We start from the raw sequence: 7,705 nt of genomic DNA, 5'->3' as shown, positions 1-7,705 counted from the left end.
TGTACCCACCCTTCTCTTTAGGGTACATATTATTTCTTTGCTTTTGAGTTAAACTACTCTGTGTGCTCTCCCACATGTGGTACTGTGACTCTAACAATAAACTTTATACATGTTTTCACAGTCTTTGCCTCCTTGAAACATTCTTGCTTTCAACAGGGGACAAGAATCAGGGCAATTCTGCTTCCACCCTCCAGTTGCCTCATGGCTAGGATTCCTGGTTTTCAACCAGGCTGTCCAGGTTCAATTCCTGAGCAGAAAAGCATGATCTCACTCCCAGGCCATCACTCACTGCTGTCTCTCCGAGATCAAGAGGAGCCTAGCTGACAATGAATGTCACTCATCCCTTCCCACGACAGCATGTCAACCTGAGCTGCTTTGCCAGCTCCTTGAAACATTTTCTGTGTGTAATTCATCTATTTGAAGACAAACCCAATCCTAGCCAACTTCTAAGTCCCTTGAAGGAACAGGTTTTCAAGTGCTTTGTGGTGTGTTAAGAATTACCTAGAGTATCAACCATACTTCATTAAAAAAAATAATAATAATTACCTGCAGTGCCTCATCCTAGCTTTTCTGAATCAGCATCTTCATGGGGCTGAGAATTGAAAATGTGCTTGTCTATAAGCTGCCCAGGGATTTCTGAAAGAGTTGGCACTGTTTTAGAAATACTTGATTTAGGACAAAAAAAAAAAATCCAGTCCCTAATGGGCAAGTATAAGAAATGACTGCTTTACAGTGAAAAGAATTCAGATTGGTACTTAAAGTCTCTTGGAATAAAAAGCTACCAGGAAAAAAAAAAAAGAGTTGAAGTCTAGCTGAGGCTGAGAGCTAGAGCACATCTTACTTAAATCTAGAACATGTTATACCAGTGATCTTCTGAAACTGATATTATCCAAGCCACTTGGTTAAATCCCAGAGCAATGAAAAGAGAAAGAGACATCACCAGCATAAAACTGATTCCTATGGTATTGAGCTCCTGGTGCTAAAAGAGCCTGGACTAAGAACACAATTATAAAAAGGAATAAAGGAATGCCTCAGAAGCTGGAGCTAAATCACTTAAAAGCAGAGACTCAGCACTTTCTTCAAAATGGGTGGGGTGAAGTCAAGGATGGGAATGATGCCAGCTATGTCTCTCCTAACTGAGACCTCAGCTGAGTCGTCTCTTATTGGAAGAAACCCCTACACAGTGGGAGGCCCCACCATCACACCTCTCTTGTAAACCAAGGGACAAGAGCTCACTCTGTAGCTCCCTTTACCTCTCCCAGCTAGCATGCCCTTGACTAATTCCTTCTTGGAAAGGCCTAGTGTAAGCCAGGCTACTTTGCTGGATGGCGACGGAGAATGTATTGAAATAGCCATAAGCATTAACCTCACTTTGGGGAATCTAATTTGAACACAAAACTAGCCTTCTAACAAGCATCTTAAGGAAAAGGTAAGACAATTTCACCCTTTCAGTCATCTTTCCAAGAATCCCTTTGGAGGAACACCAGTGCTCAATCTCTATGTTTCTTCAACACTGGTTGTCAGGACTGGCATAAATCTCTGACCCTGTCTGAGATCAAGCCTGTGCCAAGTAGCTCTAAAATAAATCTCAAGCTTCTAAGATCTTGCACAGGCTTCCTCTGAAGATATTAGGAACTCAAAATATTGACTAAGACTGAGAGTAGGCCAAAGTGAAAATACCCAGGAAAGGGCTAAGCCTTGGCTTACTGTGAGTGAGCAATGACAAGTTTGTGACCTCAAAATGCAGGACATCCATGTCTATTAGAGGAAAGTCAGCAGGTTGGGAGACATCTAGGAGGGACAGAGGGAACATATGATGCATGGAAGGGTCAGAAAACATTCTTAGGGTCAAATGATCCGCAGGAGTCAATGTATGCAAAGATTGAATGAAACTGGTTTCTGATCGCCAGCAGTTACAGTAAAAGCTTCTGGATTCCTGCATGTGAAGAACAAAACAGCTTGAAGATGAGTGAAAATGTGTCTTGGTATTGAGAAACCCCCACCAAAAACTAACTTCTGTATTTATCTATCATAAATTAGGCCTATCACCCATACCAGATCAACAAAGGAGTCCAAAGAAGGCAGTGGCCTTGTGTGCTTCATATTTAATTGGTTGAAGCACTAATTAATTTAATTTTATCATATTTATATGGATCACCATAAATATATGATGAGTGTCTATTTCATATTTCAGATACTCCCAGGAGTAATAGAAAAAATTATGTCAACCTAAACTGGAGCTACACAACACTATCCAAACCTTACTGTAGCCCCCACTGTCTTCACATGGACTCTAAACTTCTAGACCTGACTTGCAGACTTTTTATGAGTTGACCCTAGTTTAAAAGTCCAAGGTTATTTTCCAGCATCAGCCTCTGCTCCAAGCATGAAAGCCTCCCTACATGGTTGTAGTATGTCATAATCCCTAGGTCACATTCCTACTTCTCTCTTCAGAGTTTCCAATCACCTCCCAAGTCCTTGCTGGGAATTGCTTTGATTATATTTTAGGGACTGGACTATATTGGGAATGTCATATTTGGAAGTGAAACTGGGTCCTGGCTCCCTGCAAAGGCATTGTCGTCTATCTTATCCAATTCCTTGAATCTATTATGCATCCAGCCTCAGTGTATTTCCAGTAATTGGCATTTCTATTAAATAGAGAAAAAATAGACAATTGAGGCCAGGTTTCTCTCTCTCTGTCTCTGTCTCTCTCTCTCCCTTTTCCTCCTACAACTAAAATGCTTACACCAGCTTTTTTTTGTCTTTTTAGGGCCACACCCATGGCATATGGAGGTTCCCAGGCTAGGAGTCTAATCGGAGCTGTAGCTGCCTGCCTACACCATAGCCACAGCCAACGCCAGATCCAAGCCGCATCTGTGAGCTACACCACACCTCACGGCAAAGCCAGATCCTTAACCCACTGAGTGAGGCCAAGGATTGAACCTGAAACCTCATGGTTCCTAGTTGGATTCGTTTCCACTGCACCACAATAGGAACTCCCTCCAATAGTAAATTTTATTGAGCAATAGGAAAAAAACTGTTAAATTGGTGGGAGAGAACAAAAAATATCTAAGTTACTCAGATGGGGGATACAGTTCCCAGACACTATTTGTACCTCTTCAATCCCCTGAAATCATGAAAATACTATTCGAGTGTATTAAGCTATTTTCCTGGGTCTTAATGGTTTTGGATACGGGGTCAAACTGCAGATTGAGAAATGAAAGATTGGGAGATTTCTGCCTTTTCTGGGGCTGCACCAGCGGCATATGGAGGTTCCCAGGCTAGGGATCGAATCGGAGCTGTAGCCACCAGCCTATGCCAGAGCCACAGCAACGCAGGATCTGAGCCACATCTGCAACCTACACCACAGCTCACGGCCATGCCAGATCCTTAACCCACTGAGCAAGGCCAGGGATCGAACCGGCAACCTCATGGTTCCTAGTCGGATTCGTTAACCACCTAGCCACGACGGGAACTCCTTGCCTCACTTTTAAGATAATATCTGATAAGCATGTTACAGTCTTCAGAGGAAAAGTACAATATAAATACCAAACTCCTGATGTGTTTTGTTTTGTTTTTTTTTCTCATTGTCTATATTTTAACTCTTTGAGTGGCCATTCTTAGACTCTTTTGATTTGCAGGATCACATATTATTGTCAGTGGTATTTAATCTGTCTGCAGATTTGGGAGTAGGGGGCACATTTTGCCATAAGGCAAGAGTCTGAATGCTGGATTCCTCCCAATACCATGACTGGATGAGGAGCAGAATGGATGTGGGGAATTATATGGAGCTGAAATATTCTCTCATGACATATAATTTTCCCTCGGGGGAATAGCACAGGCTCAGTGTAATAGCAGTAGGATTCAGGGGGCCATGCTTTTATGGTGTCAATGAGTACACAAAGTGACAAAGCCTAAGGGGAGTTCAAATCCCAGGAGATGGGTCAAAGAAGATGGATCAAAACCAGGAAAGCATCACAAAGACAAATACTACATGATTCCACTTAGATGAGGTACCTAGAAGTGTCAAATTCATAAAGACAGAAAGTAGAGAGGTGTTTGCCAAGGGCTGAGGGGCAGGGGTGGGGCGTTATTGTTTAATGGGTAGCATTTCTGTTCGCAACATTAAAATAGTTCTGGAGATTGGTTGTACAACAATGTGAATACACTTATCACTGCTGAACAGTACACTTAAAAATAGTTAACATGATAAATTTTATATGATATGTATTTTACTACAACTGAAAAACAAAACAAGAAAGACAAATATACTTATAGACCAAAAATATTTAGTAAAGACAAAAATGAATAGCAAAGCCCCAAAATGGGATTAGAACAGACATTGAAATCAGGGTTTTATATTCAAATTTTGCTTTTCTTAGAAGCTGACTATGTGATACTATCTGGTCATCCTGATAGAGGCACTAGTCATGGTGAACATGTTGGATAGTAATAAATATCTCCTAGACCATACTAGAGAGCAGAGACACAGACCTCAGAGATGCATGAGCCTGAACCTTTAGATTCAGCTTAAGAACAGAGCAAAACTTTTCAAATTGTACCTAACATATTATATTGTTCCTTTGGACTTCACCAAATTGGGCAAGAGCCTCAGAAAGAAAAGCATTCCTGCCCTGGTTAATGGCCTCTAGGAAGCAGCAGGAGAAGGAAAGGATTAAAATGACATAAAAAAAAAAGAATCAAAGAAAAATATTGAGTGTTACAATGTACCATAAAAAATTTTACTACTTGTTTAGAAAGTCTTTGTAATGTTCACAATTTTGCCACTTAAAAATAATCTGGTCACTCCAAATTTAGATCAGATGAGATTTTCAGGCTATAATCCACAATATCACACCCCAGAGGGGCAGACACAAATTTCCAGTTGCCAGATGGCTCTTGACACTTAGTTGTGCCCTCTGGACTTCAAGCACAATTTGCAAAATTGAATACAGACCAAACGTGCTTTTCTTCCTAGTTCCCTTTCTCAGAAATGGCGCCAGCATCCCCAGAGTCACCCAGGCTTGAACTATTGGTGTCAAAGGAATTCTCTTCAACCCAAACCAGTTTGGTTACCAAAGCCTTTCAACTATGCTTCAATGGTACTTGGCAATCCCCCTGCCCCCAATCTCCTCCTAGCTCCTGCCTCTGCCACTGCTCTAACCCAGCTCTTAATATTAATCTTTTGCTTGTTGTGTTGTGTCCTAATTCGTCCCAGCTTAGACTCTGGCTTTCCACCCTAACTTTTAAATAGCTACCTGGTTACAGGCTTATATTCTCTCCTTAAATGCCTTCAATATCCTCCCCTGCCCCAGTGTTGAGACTAAAGTGAAAACTCCTCAGCCTCAATGTCAAGTTGCCACACAACCTTCCTAAAACTTCCCCACAGCCCCATCTCCCACCATGTCTCCTTAGGTACCTGTGCTGTGCCATAGCCAGCTCCTCACCACTACCCAAACATATTAGGAAACTTTATTAACTTCCACGCTTTGAGGATGTTGTTCCCCCAACTATAAAGCCCTTATTATCCTCCCCATCATTTTCACTTATTGAAATTTTATCCATTTTTACAATTTAGCCCAAATATCATCTTCTCCGTGAAACTTACCATAAGTCTTTCCATTGGAATGAATCATTTCTTGTTCACACCCAGGTGTTACTAAATACTTAATACTAAATGCTGGGTACCAAACCACAGATCCTGTTCTCAGAAAGCTTATAGTAAGCTATAAAAAGTGCTATTCTTGCCTATTTTTTATATTTTAAAATTTATTTTTAATTAGGGTATAATTGATTTACAGTGTTGAGTCAATTTCTGCTATACAGCATAGTGACCCAGTCATATATACACATTCTTTTTCTCATACTACCTTCCATTATGTTCTATCCCAAGAGACTGGCTAGGTCTCTGTGCTGTACAGCTGGATCTCATTGCTCATCCATTCTAAATGTAATAGTTTGCATCTACCTACCCCAAACCCCCATCTTACCTGAATTTTTGTTTACATTTTATTTTCCCAGCAATAAACAAATTTATTGATGGTAGAAATCATGTTTCATTAACCCTTGTAACCACCATTGATTTACCTAGTATTAGTGTTTTGAATTTAGCAGATGCTCAATAAAAGTCAATTAAATGAATAATAAAAAATAAGTGAATAAACAACTGGACTAATTCATCTACCATGTCAATTTACTGTACCAATACATCCCAGCCTGTAAAAGCAACAAAACTTCAAATATTTCACCTGTGAGTTTTATTCTCAACAAAGAATTCAATGTTACCCATTTTCACATTTTTAAAAAGCCAGTGGATCTGCTAACTAATATTCGATATCAAGCCACATATACATTCCTAAAAGGTCATTTTTATTTTTTAACACCAATGCTAGTAGATTTATTTGCCAGCTATAGAATTTTATACACATCCATCTGTTGTGGACATTTCCAGGAATAGTGCAGAAAAAAATTGCTCTTCTCCCTAGTGTTAAATTATATTTTGATACAGGTTCTATGGAAAGACTGAATGTGTAGGAATTAGCAGCAGAATCTACTGCTAATTTATTTAAATTTTTTTTTTCTTTTTAGGGCCGAACCTGTGGCATATGGAAGTTCCTGGGCTAGGGGTCAATCAGAGCTGTAGCTGCCGGCCTAGACCACAGCAATGCAGGATCCAAGCATCTGAGACCTACACTGTGGTTTGCAGCAATGCTGAATCCTTAATCCACTGAGTGAGGCCAGGGATCGAACCTGCATCCTCATGGACACTAGTCAGGTTCGTAACCTGCTGACCGACAACAGGAACTCCTAAAAAAGTTTTTTTTAGTTAGATGACTATATAACTTTGAGGAGAGACAGTGCTAGAAAAAAATTCCACAAGATCCCTCAGAGAATTTTCTACCATTTGTGAACATTTCCCTTAACCATTATTTGAAAGGTGACGGGAGAAAAGATGCAGAAGCATCTTTGGTGGGTATGATAAATTATTGCTCAGAAATAGTCTCACACTCTCTCTATTCCAGATTGGCCATGTGACTTGTTTAAGCCAAAAGAACATTTTGAGGTATGACAGGACAAAAAGCACTTGCACAATTTTTCTTGCTCCCTAGCATTTCTGCTATCTCTATGGCAAGAGCATCTCTGAGGGAGCTTGATAGCCCCAGGAGGAAGAGAGACACATGGAACAAGCCACTCTAGCCATATCACCACAACTGGGCCCAACCTGGAAAACTGATGAATAAGCTAAGTAAATGTTTGTTGCTGTAAGCTACTTAGATTTTATAGTTGTTTTAGATGCAGCAATTACATAATGAGTTAATCACACCCTCCCCTGTATTCCTCTAATCTATCAAACAACTGTCTTCATCCTCACTTTTTAGATCAGCCCCATACCCTCTATCTTGTGCTGACATCTTTTTTTTTCTTCTTCTTCTTCTTTTTACTGCCGTACCTGTGACATATGGAAGTTGCCAGGCTAGAAGTCAAATCAGAGTTGTAGCCACCAACCTACACCATGGTCACGGCAATACCAGATCTGAGCTGCATCTGCGACCTATGCCACAGCTTGTGGCAACGCCGGATCCTTAACCCGCTGAACCACAACAGGAAATCCTGACATCTTTTATTTTTCCCTACAGATCCACTCTCCATCCTTCTCTGTCCCACCTTCTGCCCTGGGACACTGACCTGGATGAACTGCATCAAC

This window comes from Sus scrofa, chromosome 13, assembly GCF_054392235.1.
Source record: "Sus scrofa isolate SSC_HxYL_T2T_F1_AM1 chromosome 13, Sscrofa_HxYL_maternal_Yorkshire_Landrace_v2.0, whole genome shotgun sequence".
NCBI lineage: Eukaryota > Metazoa > Chordata > Mammalia > Artiodactyla > Suidae > Sus > Sus scrofa.
Note: the sequence above shows the minus strand (reverse complement) of the source record.